This window comes from Lepidochelys kempii, chromosome 25, assembly GCF_965140265.1.
Source record: "Lepidochelys kempii isolate rLepKem1 chromosome 25, rLepKem1.hap2, whole genome shotgun sequence".
In the NCBI taxonomy this organism is placed as follows: domain Eukaryota; kingdom Metazoa; phylum Chordata; order Testudines; family Cheloniidae; genus Lepidochelys; species Lepidochelys kempii.
In genome coordinates, this window is record NC_133280.1 from 5,362,085 (window position 1) to 5,381,791 (window position 19,707).

Sequence of the window (19,707 nt, forward strand, 5' to 3'; positions counted from 1 at the left end):
ATAGTTCCATCAACTGAATGATGAGAGTAAATATGTCCCAGGAGGCTGCCTGAAATCACACTGATAGACCAAAGTCCTTCACAGTTTGCTTGGGTTCCCAGCACTGCCAACCAACGCGCTCCCTGCCTGACAAAGTCAATGCAAATGATCAAGCTGTGGAAGAAAGTTACAGCCCCATTAGCAGTGAGCAGGATTCTTCTGGCGTAGCCAAGCAGAGAGATCAGGCTGCCGGGGGGATAAGCAACTCTCTCCTCGGTGCTCAGGATCTCTCTTCTCTTCCTCTTTCTTTGGGGCCTGCGGGTCAGGGGATCTCCTCTCTTCCTCCTCTTTCTTCTTGTTCCTTGCTTCTTCTCGGTGGGGGAGGTGACCTCTTCTGTCTTCTCCGCCCCGCCTCTTACTGTCTCTCCCTGGCTCTTTGGAAGCTCTAGCTCTGTTGATTGACGGAGGCAAAGGGGGTCTCAGGCCCGCACCTCACGGGGCTGCTTATCTGCTGCCTCTGGGGTGATCAGTCAGATCTAAGACCTCAGAGCATTGTGCGCATTCGCCGATGGAGGACTGGCTCCGTGCCCAGAGCCATGGCAGAGCCTGGGCCAGCCATTCTGGGCCCCTCTCCCCCACCCTGGAAGGAAGTTGAGGACCAGGGCTGCTAAGGTGGCCACCATCTTGGGCACAAGGAGCGGAGGTGTAACTCTTCCTACTACCCCCCATTCACCCACATGGCGGCATGGACTCTGCCGTTGGGATGGGAGCCCCTCGGCCAGCAGGAGTTGCTATGCGGCTTGAGCTCAGGGGGAGCACAAGGCCTAACGAGGTGGGGGATGGAGGAAACGAAGCAGCACCAGATAACAGCACAATTAGGCTGGCACATGATGCTCCCCCTAGGGTGACCAGTTGTCCCGATTTTCTAGGAACAGTCCCGATTTTGGGGTCTTTTTCTTATATAGGTTCCTATTACGCCCCACCCCGGTCCCGATTTTTCACATTTGCTGTCTGGTCACCCTACTCTCCCCACATCTCCCCAGAGTCCCTGGGCTGCCACGTCACACTCGTTCAAGGGGTTTTATTAGACATGGGCCCTAGGCACAAACCAGCCATGAACCCAAACTACTCCGCCTGGCAGGGGGGTGCTTGGTTCTGGTTTGGTCCATTCTAGGGCTAGGCTGGAGCCGTTGGGTTTGGAGCCGGGTGGGAGCGGCACTTCCCCATTGTCCGGGGAGGTCTCAGGGGAGCCCCCATCTGGGTAACACAGTGAGCTGAGGGGTGCGGAGGGGACGTAGCTCTCAGCACTTGGCTGATATTATTGCCTCTGCCCTTGGAGGCAAACGAGTATCAGGGCCAGGGGTAGAGAGACAACAAGCGCCCCACACTCACAGATCTGCCAGTGCCCCTCGCGCCCGCCCCACAGCACCTCCTGCTGTCCCACACCTAGGCGCCCTCGAGGGCATTGCTGGCACAGCTCAGGAAATGCCTGTTCTACTCCTGGCCTGCCCCACCACTCTGCCAAGCCTCAGCTACAGCTGCCTTGTGGGTCCAGTCCTGCCCCCCCAGCTCTGCGATGCCCCTCAATCCCGACTCGCAGCCCCTTTCCATGCCCTCCTGCTTCCCCTCAGGGCAGGCGTACATCCCCAGACCCTCCTGGCTAACCCATTCTGGGCCCGCCGCAGGACAAACATCTGCAAGACCCGGGCTGAGAACGAGCAGTTTCAGTTCACTTGTGTCAAAGTGAGATTTGCTCCGGGCCGAGTGCTCCGGCCCAGCCATGCTGCCGGGCCCTGCGGCCTCCTTCGTGCCGTTCTGCAGCCTGGAGGGGTCCCGTGGGGGAAGGGCCCCTCCCCATCCCATCCGGAGTCTCGGGGCTGCGGGTTTCCAATCAGCTGAAGCGACTCGCTGCCTGTGTGACTTTGAGTGACAGCCACAAGTGGCAGCCCCAGCCCAATGCCCCCGTGGCCTCCCCCAGCGTCACACGCCTCACTCCCGGGAGTGCCACGCGGGCGGGGGAAAGGAAGACGCGGGTGTGAGCTGGTGCTGGGGCGTGGCCGCGGTGTCTGGGCAAGGGCTCCTGCGGAGAATGGAGGCTGTTTATCCACCCGTCAGGCCCTGCCTAGAGACCCACAGCCCTGCCCTGGAGCGACCTCTCTTGGGCTCCCACAGGGGGTCCCATCGCCGTGGTTCATTGGATTCTTGGTCTCTCTGCTCAGGTTGACCAGATCAGTTAGTGGCAGGTGTGATGGTAGCTTATAGCAGCAGCACCTTGAGACCCGCGCTGCGATCAGGGCCCCGCTGTGCCAGGCGCTGCCCAGATACAATGTTAGACAGGCTTTGCCCTGAAGAGCCTCCAGCGAGGGTAGACTAGCTGGACATAGGAGCGGGAAGGAAGGATTATTACCTGACCTGCAAATTAGGGGTTGGACTCACAAACCAGGCACTTATCCCAAAGTGCTCCACAAAGCAGCTCAGCAGTATTGCCCCGATTCTACAACTGGGGAAACTGAGGCACGCAGTGGGGACGTGACTTGTCCAAGGCCACTCAGAAGGTCAGCTACAGAACTGGGACTAGAACCCAGGCCTCCGGACATAGGTGCTGGAATGAGGGGTGTTGCAGCACCCCCCTGGCTTGAAGTGGCTTCCGTCATATACAGGGTTTTCCGTTTGGTTCAATTCAGCACCCCCACTATAAAAATTGTTCCAGCATCCCTGCCTCCAGAATGCTTGTCTCCTTCCCTAGCCACTAGGCCGTCCTTTATCCAGGCAGAGCCATTATCTTAACCTGGGTCTCCAGCATCCTAGCTCCACAGCTTAACCACAAACCATCCTTGTCGTCAGCCCCAGCCTGTCGCACGCACCCTGGTGGTCACGGGGCTGCTATGGCTGTACCGCCCGCCCAACCTGCTCTGGGTGTGACCGGCTCCAGCCCGAGGAGGAGGCGGAGATGCTGTGAGATGCCCGGGCATGCGTGCCGCCCAGCCGGGTGTTGCTCTGTGCTGGGATGGAGGCTGCCTCCGGGATCAGCGGCATCCAGAGTGTTTTTGTTTGAGTGGCTGTGCAGCGCACCAGGGGCAGGATGGAGCGGGGACCCGGGTTGCTGTCTGTGCCTCCCGAGTGGAGCCTGCGGGACCAGGGATGGGCGTAAGAATGACCTGGCTCAGCGGCTGACCCTGGGCAGGGAGGGCTCTGCTTATCCAGGCACGGAGCGAAAGTGGGAATGCCACGCTGCCTGATTAGTGTCACTGACAAATCTTTTGATCGCTGTCTGCCCAGCCCCTGAGAAGCTGGGTAGGGGAAAGAAACCCAGTTCCCCTTACTTCACACAAGTAATGATGAGTTAATACAAGTCAGGAGAGGTCAGGATGGAAAGGCGTTCCCCCTGAACCCAGCTGGCAATCCTAGGTTAAATAAGAGGCATTGAACCATTCAGAGAATCCCAGCAATTTTGAAGACCTTAAAATATAGCAGACCCCCCATGAAGGCTGATTCTACAAAACTCGGCCCCCAAAAGGCTGTGTCCCGAAAGAGCCTAAACCCCACCTATTGCTCCATTTGGGGCTAACTCGACTCTATTCTGGTGCTATTGCACAGTTTGCCCGTCTCCTCTGTCCCAGCAGCACCCGCTGAGCAAAGGGTTTATTAAAGCAAGTCGGGTGTCAAATTCCAATGAAAACGTTCACTGGCTCTATACTTTCAGGAGCAGGTGGAAATTTTTCCAGCAGCCTGGGCTTTTTTTGTTTTTTTTTGGTGCAAAAATGTTGCTCAGTGAAAATGGTGAGATGCGCAAAGCACCTGCGTTGAAAAAATGGGAAAACATTTTGCAGAAATGCTGCCCCACCTACTTATTTTGAAATTTATAATGTTGTGGAAAAATTGCATTGAAATGTTCAGCCATCTCTAGCAGCGATGAGCAATAAGGCAGCTGCCTTTCCTCGCAGTTCCTTCCTGTTTCATTCGATGGCTTTATTGACCAGAGATCGAAACCAGAATCCTGGATCCTAAACTTTCCCCCTTCCTGGTATCTGGAGAGAACGCCCAGCCAGCTTTAGAATGTGGGCTTCTTTCTTATTCTAACATCACTGAAGTTCTGATCCAAACTGGATTCAAACTTCATATCCCAGACCCATCGCTACCAGAAAACTTAGTGCCAGGGAGGTTGCGGCTTGAATTCTGTAGGGAGGCTGTCATAAATATAAAGGGAAGGGTAAACCCCTTTGAAATCCCTCCTGGCCAGGGGAAAGCTCCTCTCACCTGTAAAGGGTTAAGAAGCTAAAGGTAACCTCGCTGGCACCTGACCAAAATGACCAATGAGGAGACAAGATACTTTCAAAAGCTGGGAGGAGGGAGAGAAACAAAGGGTCTGTGTCTGTCTGTAGTCGTCTTGGCCAGGGACAGAACAGGAATGGAGTCTTAGAACTTTTAGTAAGTAATCTAGCTAGGTATGTGTTAGATTATGATTTCTTTAAATGGCTGAGAAAAGAATTGTGGTGAATAGAATAACTATTTCTGTCTGTGTATCTTTTTTGTAACTTAAGGTTTTGCCTAGAAGGGTTCTCTATGTTTTTGAATCTAATTACCCTGTAAGATATCTACCATCCTGATTTTACAGGGGGGATTTCTTTATTTCTATTTACTTCTATTTTTTATTAAAAGTCTTCTTGTAAAACACTGAATGCTTTTTCATTGTTCTCAGATCCAAGGGTTTGGGTCTGTGGTCACCTATGCAAATTGGTGAGGCTTTTTATCCAACATTTCCCAGGAAAGGGGGGGGTGCAAGTGTTGGAAGGATTGTTCATTGTTCTTAAGATCCAAGGGTCTGGGTCTGTAGTCACCTAGGCAAATTGGTGAGGCTTTTTACCAAACCTTGTCCAGGAAGTGGGGTGCAAGGTTTTGGGAAGTATTTTGGGGGGAAGGACGCGTCCAAACAGCTCTTCCCCAGTAACCAGTATTAGTTTGGTGGTGGTAGCGGCCAGTCCAAGGATAGCGGGGGTAATATTTTGTACCTTGGGGAAGTTTTGACCTAAGCTGGTAAAGATAAGCTTAGGAGGTTTTTCATGCAGGTCCCCACATCTGTACCCTAGAGTTCAGAGTGGGGGAGGAACCGTGACATGGTGGCACAGTGGTGGGATTAACCTGAAATCATTTTGAGATCCAGTTGAGATTTTTTGAACTAGAAATACAGATTTTAAAAAGGAATTTTTAGGAAGTCCAGAAAGCAGCTTTGAAACTGAAAGCAGCTTGGTTTCTTTCTGCTTTGTGGCCAAGCAGAGACAAAAGGGGATTATCTTGTGAATTGCAGGTTTTCTTTGCCTGGAGGCAGGGTACTTAACTCCTGCAGGGAAATTCACAGTCTTCCAACCCAGAGGTTTTTTTTTTCTTTTCTTCCTAAAAGTAAATAGGGGGTGTGTGCTCTACCCATTTGCCTGGAGACAAAAGTGGCAGGGTTTTTTTTAGGATTTTGATTTTTTTTTTGTTTTACAAGGAGCACAGGTTTGAAAAGAAATTTTTTTTTTCTTTGGGCTGGGTAAGCAGGTTTCCAAGTAGTTGGAGGTTTTTTGCTTTAATTTGGGCCCAGAGCAGAGACAAGGGAATTGTCTTTTTCTGTAGGCTGACAATCACTATCAGAGAATAGGTATTCTATTCCAGCACAGCAAAATTTTACAGCCAAGTTTTGTTTGTTTATTTCTAAACCTCGGGTGTAAAGTTAGTTAAAAACAGAGAGGTTAGAATGGCCAAATCCTCGGCTCGACTACAGCTGGAATTAGCCAAATTTCAGGCTGAGGAAAAACAAAGGGAACATGAAAGACAGATAGAACTCATGCGGCTGGAGAAGGAGGTACAGGAGGCTGCCCACAAGAGGGAAATGGAGGCAAGGAAGCATGTGGAGGAGATGGAGAGGATAAAGGCCCAGCAGAATATACCAACAAACCCTAGCAATCCTTCTCCAGGTACCACTTCCCATCCCAGAAAGTTCCCCACCTACAAGGCAGGTGATGATACTGAGGCCTTCTTAGAAAACTTCGAAAGGGCCTGCCTTGGGTACAACATCTCTACTGACCAATACATGGTAGAGCTGAGGCCGCAGCTCAGTGGACCCTTAGCTGAGGTGGCAGCTGAAATGCCTAAAGAACATATGAACAAGTATGAACTGTTTAAATCCCAGGCGAGAGTCAGAATGGGGATAACACCCGAGCAGTCTCGTCGGAGGTTCCGAGCCCTAAGGTGGAAACCAGACATGTCATTTACCCGACATGCCTACCACATTGTGAAACATTGGGATGCCTGGATATCAGGAGCAAGTGTTGAATCTCCAGTAAATTTGCCCTTCCTAATGCAAATGGAACAATTCTTAGAGGGTGTTCCTGAGGAAATAGAAAGATACATCCTAGATGGGAAACCCAAAACTGTAATCGAGGCAGGAGAGATTGGAGCCAGATGGGTGGAGGTGGCAGAGAAGAAGAAAACTGGTCGCAGTTGGAGCGGAGACCAGAAGGGACCCCCCCAGACCACACCCTATTACCGGGGGCCGCCCAAAGCCCCACCTACCTCCCAAAGAACCCTCCAGACCCCTTATCGTCCCACCACCCCGTTCTCCAGCAACCCACCTCGCCCCGGTGACCCGTCAGCTGGACGATGTTTTAAATGTAACGAGCTGGGGCATGTAAAGGCCAACTGCCCCAAGAACCCCAACAGATTACAGTTCATTGCACCGGAATCACACCAGAGGTCCACAGGCCCAGATACCTCCCAGATACCCTTGGAGCGGAGGGAAACTGTGAGTGTGGGCGGGAAGAAGGTCACCGCGTGGAGGGACACCGGAGCACAAGTGTCAGCTATCCATGCTTCCTTAGTGGACCCCAATTTAATCAACCCAGAGATCCAAGTGACGATTCAACTCTTCAAGTCCAACTCTTTCAATTTGCCTACAGCCAAGTTGCCTGTCCAGTACAAGGGCTGGTCAGGAATGTGGACTTTTGCAGTCTATGATGATTATCCCATCCCCATGCTGTTGGGGGAAGACTTGGCCAATCACGTGAAGCAGGCCAAGAGGGTGGGAACGGTCACCCGCAGCCAGGCTAAACAAGCCGTGGGGCCTAGCTCTGTTCCGGAAACTTCTATCAGGGCCCGGTCAGAGGTGATGGACCTGGACCCCAGGCCAATGTCTGCAACAGCAGTAGTGGATCCAGTCCCAGAGACCCAGACGGAACCAGTCCCAGAACCGGAACCAGCCAAACAACCAACACCAGACCCCGTGCCAGCACTGAATCCAGTACTTGCAACCTCAACACCAGAGGGCCCCACCGAACCTGAACTGGCAGCAGCCGATAACCCTACACAAGAGGCTCAGCCGGAGCCTGAATCCCAACATAGTGCACCAGCGGAGAGCGGTTCACAGTCAACAGAAACAGCTCCATCCCCTATATCGCTTCCAGAGGGACCAAGCCTATGTCCCCAATCCAATGAGGAACTGATGTCTCCAGCATCAAGGGAACAGTTCCAGACCGAACAGGAAGCAGATGAAAGCCTCCAGAGAGCGTGGACGGCGGCACGGAGCAACCCACCGCCTCTCAGCTCTTCTAATCGATCCAGGTTTGTTGTAGAAAGAGGACTTTTATACAAGGAAACTCTTTCTGGGGGACAGCAGGAAGACTGGCATCCTCAGAGACAGTTGGTAGTTCCAACTAAATACCGGGCCAAGCTCTTGAGCTTAGCCCATGATCACCCTAGTGGCCATGCTGGGGTGAACAGGACCAAAGACCGTTTGGGGGGGTCATTCCACTGGGAGGGAATGGGCAAGGATGTTTCTACCTATGTCCAGTCTTGTGAGGTGTGCCAAAGAGTGGGAAAACCCCAAGACCAGGTCAAAGCTCCTCTCCAGCCACTCCCCATCATTGAAGTTCCATTTCAGCGAGTAGTTGTGGATATTCTGGGTCCTTTTCCGAAAAAGACACCCAGAGGAAAGCAGTACATACTGACTTTCATGGATTTTGCCACCCGATGGCCGGAAGCAGTAGCTCTAAGCAACACCAGGGCTAAAAGTGTGTGCCAGGCACTAGCAGACATTTTTGCCAGGGTAGGTTGGCCCTCCGACATCCTCACAGATGCAGGGACTAATTTCCTGGCAGGAACTATGAAAAACCTTTGGGAAGCTCATGGGGTAAATCACTTGGTTGCCACTCCTTACCATCATCAAACAAATGGCATGGTGGAGAAGTTTAATGGAACTTTGGGGGCCATGATACGTAAATTCGTAAATGAGCACTCCAATGATTGGGACCTAGTATTGCAGCAGTTGCTCTTTGCCTACAGAGCTGTACCACATCCCAGTTTAGGGTTTTCCCCATTTGAACTTGTATATGGCCGTGAGGTTAAGGGGCCATTGCAGTTGGTGAAGCAGCAATGGGAGGGATTTACACCTTCTCCAGGAACTAACATTCTGGACTTTGTAACCAACCTACAAAACACCCTCCGAACCTCTTTAGCCCTTGCTAGAGAAAACTTACAGGATGCTCAAAAAGAGCAAAAAGCCTGGTATGATAAACATGCCAGAGAGCGTTCCTTCGAAGTAGGAGACCAGGTCATGGTCTTAAAGGCGCTCCAGGCCCATAAAATGGAAGCATCGTGGGAAGGGCCATTCGTGGTCCAGGAGCGCCTGGGAGCTGTTAATTATCTCATAGCATTCCCCACCTCCAACCGAAAGCCTAAGGTGTATCATATTAATTCTCTAAAGCCCTTTTATTCCAGAGAATTAAAGGTTTGTCAGTTTACAGCCCAGGGAGGAGACGACGCTGAGTGGCCTGAAGGTGTCTATTACGAAGGGAAATGTGCTGGTGGTGTGGAAGAGGTGAACCTCTCCATGACCCTTGGGCGTATGCAGCGACAGCAGATCCAGGAGCTGTGCACTAGCTACGCGCCAACGTTCTCAGCCACCCCAGGACTGACTGAACGGGCATACCACTCCATTGACACAGGTAATGCTCACCCAATTAGGGTCCAACCTTACCGGGTGTCTCCTCAAGCTAAAACTGCTATAGAACGGGAGATCCAGGATATGTTACAGATGGGTGTAATCCGCCCCTCTGAAAGTGCATGGGCATCTCCAGTGGTTCTAGTTCCCAAACCAGATGGGGAAATACGTTTTTGCGTGGACTACCGTAAGCTAAATGCTGTAACTCGCCCAGACAACTATCCAATGCCACGCACTGATGAACTATTAGAGAAACTGGGACGGGCCCAGTTCATCTCTACCTTGGACTTAACCAAGGGGTACTGGCAGGTACCGCTAGATGAATCTGCCAAGGAAAGGTCAGCCTTCATCACACATCTCGGGCTGTATGAATTTAATGTACTCCCTTTCGGGCTGCGAAATGCACCCGCCACTTTCCAAAGACTTGTAGATGGTCTCCTAGCGGGATTAGGAGAATATGCAGTCGCCTACCTTGACGATGTGGCCATATTTTCGGATTCCTGGGCAGACCACCTGGAACATCTACAAAAAGTCCTTGAGCGCATAAGGGAGGCAGGACTAACTGTTAAGGCTAAGAAGTGTCAAATAGGCCTAAACAGAGTGACTTACCTTGGATACCAGGTGGGTCAAGGAACTATCAGCCCCCTACAGGCCAAAGTGGATGCTATCCAAAAGTGGCCTGTCCCAAAGTCAAAGAAACAGGTTCAATCCTTCTTAGGCTTGGCCGGTTATTACAGACGATTTGTACCGCACTACAGCCAAATCGCTGCCCCATTGACAGACCTAACCAAAAAGAAACAGCCAAATGCTGTTCAGTGGACCGGAAAGTGTCAGAAGGCCTTTAACAAGCTTAAAGCGACACTCATGTCTGACCCTGTACTAAGGGCCCCAGACTTTGACAAACCGTTCCTAGTAACCACAGATGCATCCGAGCGTGGTGTGGGAGCAGTTTTAATGCAGAAAGGACCTGATCAAGAATTCCACCCTGTAGTGTTTCTCAGCAAAAAACTGTCTGAGAGGGAAAGCAACTGGTCAGTCACTGAAAAAGAATGTTATGCCATTGTCTACGCTCTGGAAAAGCTACGCCCATATGTTTGGGGACGGCGTTTCCACCTGCAAACCGACCATGCTGCACTAAAGTGGCTTCACACCGTCAAAGAAACTAACAAAAAACTTCTTTGGTGGAGTTTAGCTCTCCAAGATTTTGATTTCGACATCCAACACATCTCAGGAGCTTCTAACAAAGTGGCTGATGCACTCTCCCGTGAAAGTTTCCCAGAATCAACTGGTTAAAATCGTCCTTGAGATGTGGAAAATATTGTTAGTCTTTATGTACTTGGTAGTATATTTAGAGATGCATGTGTCTTATTAACTCTGTTTTCCTAGAGCTCCAGGAAGAAATCCCAGCCAGTGTTTCACCCTAGCTGAGATTTGGGGGACGTGTCATAAATATAAAGGGAAGGGTAAACCCCTTTGAAATCCCTCCTGGCCAGGGGAAAGCTCCTCTCACCTGTAAAGGGTTAAGAAGCTAAAGGTAACCTCGCTGGCACCTGACCAAAATGACCAATGAGGAGACAAGATACTTTCAAAAGCTGGGAGGAGGGAGAGAAACAAAGGGTTTGTGTCTGTCTGTAGTCGTCTTGGCCAGGGACAGAACAGGAATGGAGTCTTAGAACTTTTAGTAAGTAATCTAGCTAGGTATGTGTTAGATTATGATTTCTTTAAATGGCTGAGAAAAGAATTGTGCTGAATAGAATAACTATTTCTGTCTGTGTATCTTTTTTGTAACTTAAGGTTTTGCCTAGAAGGGTTCTCTATGTTTTTGAATCTAATTACCCTGTAAGATATCTACCATCCTGATTTTACAGGGGGGATTTCTTTATTTCTATTTACTTCTATTTTTTATTAAAAGTCTTCTTGTAAAACACTGAATGCTTTTTCATTGTTCTCAGATCCAAGGGTTTGGGTCTGTGGTCACCTATGCAAATTGGTGAGGCTTTTTATCCAACATTTCCCAGGAAAGGGGGGGGTGCAAGTGTTGGAAGGATTGTTCATTGTTCTTAAGATCCAAGGGTCTGGGTCTGTAGTCACCTAGGCAAATTGGTGAGGCTTTTTACCAAACCTTGTCCAGGAAGTGGGGTGCAAGGTTTTGGGAAGTATTTTGGGGGGAAGGACGCGTCCAAACAGCTCTTCCCCAGTAACCAGTATTAGTTTGGTGGTGGTAGCGGCCAGTCCAAGGATAGCGGGGGTAATATTTTGTACCTTGGGGAAGTTTTGACCTAAGCTGGTAAAGATAAGCTTAGGAGGTTTTTCATGCAGGTCCCCACATCTGTACCCTAGAGTTCAGAGTGGGGGAGGAACCGTGACAGAGGCAAAGGGAGCTAGTACAGATGGAAGAGATGGATTGGGCAAAATGAGGAAAAATCGCCCCCCAAAACTTGAATTCACAGTGGCACCGGAGAATAGAGTCTCCATAAAGAGGCCAGTGCGGTGATATATGGGTTAGTGCAACCTTTAGATCCAGACAGAGTTTGAAGTTCCCTAAAATATCGCCGGAGAAGCTATCTGTCCAGACGCAAAGAGCAAAGACGATCAGGTGGTGTGGATGAGCTTTGCAATCTGACAGTTGGAGGCTTCTCCGAAGGCAGAGCGTTCCCACCCAGTCACAGTCAGAAACTAGGCACCACTGGGAAAGGAAACGGAACAAACACCCGGGGCACTTTGAAACTCCACTCAAGGATCTCAGGGGGCTTTACAAGATTCAGTTACAGCCTTACAATCCTGTCTAAAACAGGTAAAGGACCTTCACTGAAATGCAACCACCTCTAGGGTGGAATGTGACAGCTGTTTAACAATGCACAGGAACAGTACCCAAGAGTTTTGAACAGGAAGTGAGGGGTAACTCAGCCTTGCCAACTCTTGTGATTTCATCACGATTCTTGTGATACTTGGTATTTTCCTTAAAGCCCCAGCTCCTGGAGTCCTGGGATTAGGCGAGAAGCTCAGCTTTTGTTAAAAGAAATTAAGTTTCTAGCTCTCATGGTGTGGAAGGGTGGCCTCACTGATGGAGCGCCCCATCTGGCCAGACATGGCGTAGCAGCTCTTTCATCTCTAGTGCCCCCTGCTGAAGGTGGTCCAGCAGTGGTCTGCCTCTTCTTACAACTCCATCCTTCAGCAAGGTCCCAGTGCAGTCCCCCCCGTTCTGGGAGAACAGAAGGTCCAATGTCTTTCCTGACTGGGCCCTGTGGTCCCTAAATCTTCCCTCTGGGTTTTCACTTCTCTGTATCCTTTTCTCAGGGGCCTCCTGCTACCCTCCTTGCTGGCTATCAGGGGACCCACCAACCTGTAGCCAAGGTCTCCTCTGTCAGGCTCCTTGCTGCCTCCCTGGACTCATGCCATTAGCCTTTCTTCAGGCCTTCTCCCCACAGCATCTGTAGGCTTACCCTCCTTGCAGGGACAGGAAATCCCCTGGAATTCCCCGACAAAATCCCGCACTAAAAGTACAAACGTTCTGCCCTCCCAGGGCTTGGCCTTTCATCCCGCTTTGCTCCTCAGCTGAACACCTCCCAGGGCGCTCTCCCGGCGAGTCTGGATCTTCCCCTAGTATCAGCACTGCCCACCGGCGCTTGCCCCACCCCGCTGGCGGCTCCATGTCTCTCCTGACCTCTTGTCAGAGCTCTCGACTCAGGAGAGGATCCCCCAGGTCAGCTGCCCACCCTGGACTGCCTCTTTGACCCTGCCGGTCTCTCTATGGCCAAGTATCCTGCCCCCCTCTCCCTGCAGCCCCCTTCTCACCGGAGCTTCTTGGTGTTGGGGTTGGTCCTGCTTTGAGCAGGGGGTTGGACTAGATGACCTCTTGAGATCCCTTCCAACCCTCATCTTCTATGATGCTTTAGAGCGACCACCCAGCTCCTTTCCCAGCATCCGGGCTTCATCTTCCCCTGAGTCTGGTGCAGCTGGGTGGGGCCATTCACCCCCAGCCCCATGTTAACTCTTTCAGCGCCCGGCCAGGGTCTCTGCCCCATCACGCATGGCTGTGGAGAAACGCTTCCAAACATGACCAGGTCAGGAACGAGGCGCAAATAAAACGAGTCCAAGGGTGTGTTTTTTTTTTTTTTTATTTAAATCTCAGGATTTTTAAGCCAAGCTCGTGATGTTTCTGCAGCCTGACTGTATTGCCACGGGGAATTGTGCCAGCCCGCCCGAGAGCAGGCAACAGGAGAGGCCTGGGCTGCACAGAAACCTGTTGCAGGGCACCAGGGTTTGGAAAAGTCTCTTCACAAAACATAAAAATGAAGTGTCTGGAAGAAGCCCCCCCCCCGCCCCCCCATCCGCCTACAGGTGGAGTTCCCCTCGCATGCCGTCACTGGCCAGGTATAGAATCCGCCTACGAACAGGAAACCCTTTGTACTTTCCTGGTGCGCAGGGGTGAGGGTGGGGGGGATCTCCTCTTAATGGAAAGAAAACAGGTCCCGCGGGCTCCTTTCATCGGCCGCCCCCATGCAGAACGAGGTATCTTGAGCAGCACAGAGCTCAAGCATCGCTCCCGCCCCACCTGCAGCGCTCTGGGGCCACGTGAAGGACTGAAGATGCTGCCCCGGGTGCTCCGCCCATCTCAGCTGTGTGCTGGGTGGGAAAAGGTTAAAGCACATTGTTTTTGGCAGAAGGCCCGAAGAGGAACGTCCCAGGGCTGTGTGCTCTGTGTGGAGGTCTAGGAAGAGACGCTCGCTGGCAGAGAGAGGGGCTGGGGGAATGGGGGGAGAGAGTGGCAGAGAGAGAGAAGAGGAGAAAAGGAGGAAGCGAGAAGGTTCAATAGCAGGGCGGGAGCGAGGCGGAGAAAGACTCTCGGGGAATGGAGTGACTGTGACGGAGGGAAAGCGTGATGGGCCGAGGGGCAAGGAAGGGAGAGATGAAGAAGGGAGGGAAGAATTGCAGATGGCAAGAGAATCATAGAATCATAGAATATCAGGGTTGGAAGGGACCCCAGAAGGTCATCTAGTCCAACCCCCTGCTCAAAGCAGGACCAATTCCCAGTTAAATCATCCCAGCCAGGGCTTTGTCAAGCCTGACCTTAAAAACCTCTAAGGAAGGAGATTCTACCACCTCCCTAGGTAACGCATTCCAGTGTTTCACCACCCTCTTAGTGAAAAAGTTTTTCCTAATATCCAATCTAAACCTCCCCCACTGCAACTTGAGACCATTACTCCTCGTTCTGTCATCTGCTACCATTGAGAACAGTCTAGAGCCATCCTCTTTGGAACCCCCTTTCAGGTAGTTGAAAGCAGCTATCAAATCCCCCCTCATTCTTCTCTTCTGCAGGCTAAACAATCCCAGCTCCCTCAGCCTCTCCTCATAACTCATGTGTTCCAGTCCCCTAATCATTTTTGTTGCCCTTCGCTGGACTCTCTCCAATTTATCCACATCCTTCTTGAAGTGTGGGGCCCAAAACTGGACACAGTACTCCAGATGAGGCCTCACCAATGTCGAATAGAGGGGAACGATCACGTCCCTCGATCTGCTCGCTATACCCCTACTTATACATCCCAAAATGCCATTGGCCTTCTTGGCAACAAGGGCACACTGCTGACTCATATCCAGCTTCTCGTCCACTGTCACCCCTAGGTCCTTTTCCGCAGAACTGCTGCCTAGCCATTCGGTCCCTAGTCTGTAGCTGTGCATTGGGTTCTTCCGTCCTAAGTGCAGGACCCTGCACTTATCCTTATTGAACCTCATCAGATTTCTTTTGGCCCAATCCTCCAATTTGTCTAGGTCCTTCTGTATCCTATCCCTCCCCTCCAGCGTATCTACCACTCCTCCCAGTTTAGTATCATCCGCAAATTTGCTGAGAGTGCATCCACACCATCCTCCAGATCATTTATGAAGATATTGAACAAAACCGGCCCCAGGACCGACCCTTGGGGCACTCCACTTGATACCGGCTGCCAACTAGACATGGAGCCATTGATCACTACCCGTTGAGCCCGACAATCTAGCCAGCTTTCTACCCACCTTATAGTGCATTCATCCAGCCCATACTTCCTTAACTTGCTGACAAGAATACTGTGGGAGACCGTGTCAAAAGCTTTGCTAAAGTCAAGAAACAATACATCCACTGCTTTCCCTTCATCCACAGAACCAGTAATCTCATCATAAAAGGCGATTAGATTAGTCAGGCATGACCTTCCCTTGGTGAATCCATGCTGACTGTTCCTGATCACTTTCCTCTCATGCAAGTGCTTCAGGATTGATTCTTTGAGGACCTGCTCCATGATTTTTCCAGGGACTGAGGTGAGGCTGACTGGCCTGTAGTTCCCAGGATCCTCCTTCTTCCCTTTTTTAAAGATTGGCACTACATTAGCCTTTTTCCAGTCATCCGGGACTTCCCCCGTTCGCCACGAGTTTTCAAAGATAATGGCCAATGGCTCTGCAATCACAGCCGCCAATTCCTTCAGCACTCTCGGATGCAACTCGTCCGGCCCCATGGACTTGTGCACGTCCAGCTTTTCTAAATAGTCCCTAACCACCTCTATCTCCACAGAGGGCTGGCCATCTCTTCCCCATTTTGTGATGCCCAGCGCAGCAGTCTGGGAGCTGACCTTGTTAGTGAAGACAGAGGCAAAAAAAAGCATTGAGTACATTAGCTTTTTCCACATCCTCTGTCACTAGGTTGCCTCCCTCATTCAGTAAGGGGCCCACACATTCCTTGGCTTTCTTCTTGTTGCCAACATACCTGAAGAAACCCTTCTTGTTACTCTTGACATCTCTGGCTAGCTGCAGCTCCAGGTGCGATTTGGCCCTCCTGATATCATTCCTACATGCCCGAGCAATATTTTTATACTCTTCCCTGGTCATATGTCCAACCTTTCACTTCTTGTAAGCTTCTTTTTCTGAGATAATAATTGCTGAGTCCCATGTGCCGGCCAGTGTTATGTATCTAGCTTCCCATTTGGACAATGCGTTGGGGGGATGTTTCCCCATTTTCTGTATTGGGAGGAAACCAGCTGGCTGCAAACTCTCAGCTGGGATCTGAGCTGCAGCATGATCGAGCGGCTCCAGAAATGCCGGAAACAACATGAATCACGGAGAACCACGTTCCTTTGCTGAGCCCAGAGCCACCTGCCCTTTAGCACCAAAACTCCAGCTCAGCGGGCTGAGCACAGAGAGGTGGGGTGGGAGATCTGCAGTCTGTTCTCTGGCTCTGCCACTCACTCACTGCCTGACCTTGGGGTAGCTTAGCTACATGTTTTGTGCCTCAGTTTCCCCCACCTGTAAAATGGGGATAAAGATACTGCCCCACCTTTGAGATCTAGGGATGGGAAGAGCCCCATAGACGTGTGAGCCATTGTTATTATTGTTAGGGTCAAATTCTGTTCTCACATGCATCAGCGACTTCAGTACTATCTCTTTCATGAACTAAGCCCACAGATGGGGTGACGGGTGTGTGTGGGGGGCGAGGGGCCAGAGGAATGAGAGGAAGAAGGGAGGGGAGAAAGGGACTGATTGTGCCCTCTCACAACCAACGGTGGCTTTGCCTGGGGGTCAGGGCTCAGTGTGGGCAGAGAGAGAAAGAGAGTGAGAGGAAGCAGGAAGAAAGGAGAGAGGGGAATGGGGGTATCAATGATTCCCTGATCTGCCGTCAAGCTGGGTCTTGAATCTCCATTTGCTGCGTGGTGATCTGGTGGTGTTTAACCCTCCTCTTTGCAACTGATGGGACTGAAGGCCAGGGCTGCAGATCACCAGGCCCCACCAAACACCTGCACACACGTAGCCCTGCATTCTTTGCCTTGCCAAAGAGCCCAGGGAAGCTGGTGTATGTTCTGGATGCACGAGGGACACCGGGCAGGGGGTGGGAGTAGTCAGCACTGCTCTTTAATAACGAGAGCGGTGGGCTCCTGGTGGACAGTGCAGTCAAGGGCTAAGCACTAGCGAAGAGCTAGTCCAGAGATAGGCAAACTACGGCCCGTGGGCCACATCCGGCCCGCAGGACCATCCTACCCGGCTCCTGAGCTCCTGGCCCGGGAGGCTTGCCCCGGCCCTCCCCTGCTATCCTCCCTCCCCTGCAGTCTCAGCTCACCGCACCGCCGGCGCAAGGCTCTGGGTGACCGGGCAGCGCAGTTGCAGAGCCGTGGCCTGACCCAGTGCTCTGGGCAGCGCGGTAAGGGGGCGGGGGGGTTGGATAGAGGTCAGGGGCCGGGGGTGTGGATAGGGGTTGGGGCGGTCAGAGAGCGGGGAACAGGGGGGTTGGATGGGGCAGGGGTCCCGGGGGGCAGTCAGGAATGGGGGGGGTTGGATGGGGCAGCAGGGGGGTCAGGGGACAGAAACCAGGGGGTTGGATGGGGCAGGAGTCCCAGGGGAGCCGTCAGGGGGCGAGAAGCAGGAGGGTCAGATAGGAGGGGGGGGCCGGGCCACGCCTGACTGTTTGGGGAGACACAGCCTCCCCTAACCGGCCCTCCATACAATTTTGGAAACCTGATGTGGCCCTCAGGCCAAAAAATTTTCCCACCCCAATCTAGTCTGTCCTCCTGTATAACATGGGCCAGAGACCTGCCCCGAAATCATTCCTAGAGCAGATCTTTTAGACGAACATCTGCCAGTGATGGAGAACCTACCACGCCCTCTGGTAAATTGTTCCAATGGTTCATTACTCTCATCGTGAAAAATATACACCTTATTTCCACTCTGAGTTTGTCTAGCTTCAACTTCCAGCCATTGGACTGTTTTAGACCTTTCCCTGCTAGATTGAACAGCCTGTTATTAAATATTTGTTCCGCAGGTAAGTACTTATAGACTGTGATCAAGTTCCTCCTTAACCTTCTCTTTGTTAAACTAAATAGATTGAGCTCCGTGAGTCTACCCCTACAAGGCAGGTTTTCTAATCCTTTAATCATTCTCATTGCTCTTCTCTGAATCCTCTCCAATTTATCAACCTCCTTCTTGAATTGTGGACATCAGAACTGGACACGCTATTCCAGCAGTTGTCACACCTCTGCCAGATACAGAGGTAAAATAACCTCTTTGCCCACACTGGATGGTCCCCTGTTTATGCATCCCAGGATCGCATTAGCTCATTTGGCCCCAGCATCACATTGGGAGCTCATGTTCAGCTGATTATCCACCACGCCCCCCAAATCTCTTTCAGAGTCCCTGCTTTCCAGGAGAGATCCTGCATCCTGTAAGTATGGCTGACAGTCTTTGTTCCTGGCTGTACATATTTACATTTAACTGTATTAAAACACATATCGTTGGATTGCACTCAGCTTCCCAATGTCCTCTTCATAATTTACCACTCCCGCAGCAGACCAGGGCCCCACTGAGCTAGACAGTGTGCAAACATATAACATAGAGGTAGTCCCTGCCCCAGAGAGCTTCCAATCTCAGTTACTCTGTATCCCATTTATTCTTCTATCAGCTCAGTTTGGCTTGTCCCTGCTTGGCGACCCAGAACTTTATTTATGTGGGATCCCTAGAGAAAAGCTTCTCTGTTCCCTGGGGTGCAGGGTTTTGCCTTGCTCTGCGGAAAAGACATTCATTCTCTGGAACGCCTGGAACCCCTCCACCACTGGAATGATACTATCTCAGAAGCAGAGGCCAGCACCAGGGCAGTCACTGCTCAAGCGGGTGGTTGAGGCAGGATTGAATCTTTTGAGTCCTAGGCAAACACCTCTTGCAATTAAAGAAAATAAAAATAAAAAAAAATGTAATGGCCAGGCCAGCGTATAGGACATTGGGTTTCAAGGTCTCAGCTGAAAACACATGCACGGAGTAAGCTGCGTGGAGACCAGTGGCTACCTGGCCTCTTGCTGGGATTTGAACCCGAGGTCCATGACACCTGCTGCAGGGGCCAGGGAATTCCCTGACTTGGACCCTGCGGCGTCACCATCCCACCTCCCAGCAACAGCAGACGCTTCAGGACGGTGGGCTCGACTCTGACCTCGCTGTGGGGTCAAGCCAGAGGGATTCCCCAGACTTCGACAGAGTCGTCCTGTTCTCAGCGGGATCTGAATCTGGCCGGGCTCAGCACCGACGCGCCCGGCTTGTCTCCCTGGGGGGACGCTGTTCCCACCTGCCTTGGGGGGCGTCGAAGGGTGGGGAGCTTTCCTGGTGGAAAGTGAGGTCAGGGTGAGGTAGTCTTAGGTCATGGCAGGCGGCCATGGGGAAGCACTTGACACTTGAGCTCTGCCACCTAGTGGTTGAAAATTATTACGCACCCCCAGGGCTGGAGAACGTTACAAGCAACCACTTGTTGGCTGCCCCCGTATTCTTTCTTGCAAACGAGGCTGGGAGCAATCTTGGAAGGGGCAGGGAGGAAGTGTGCGTGCGTGGGTGCGTGCCTGTTCACTGGGAGCCTAAAGGGCCTGCCCCTTCCAGGGATAGACTCTGTCTGCTCCCCATTGGGGCAGTTGCAGTTGGCAAGGATGCATTGTCTAGTGGCTCAGGAGGAGGCCTAGGCTGGGAGTCAGGACTCCTGGGTTCTATTCCTGCCTTTGAAGCTGAGAGACTTTAGCAGGTCATGGTTCTCAGTGCCGTGAGCTCTGTGAAATGGGGCTATTAACAGACTGGCTGTGACGGAATGATGATGAGGCATTTGAGGTCTCCAGAAACCTCTAGAGAAAAGGGAGCACTCAGGATATTCCCAGCGGCTCTTCCCTTTGTGTGGAATCAGTGTAGTCTAGAGGGGATTGGTTATGCTCTAAGGATAAATATTCACTCAGGGCCCAACTCCGTTGTCAGTGACACCAGCATCAGTCCAGAGC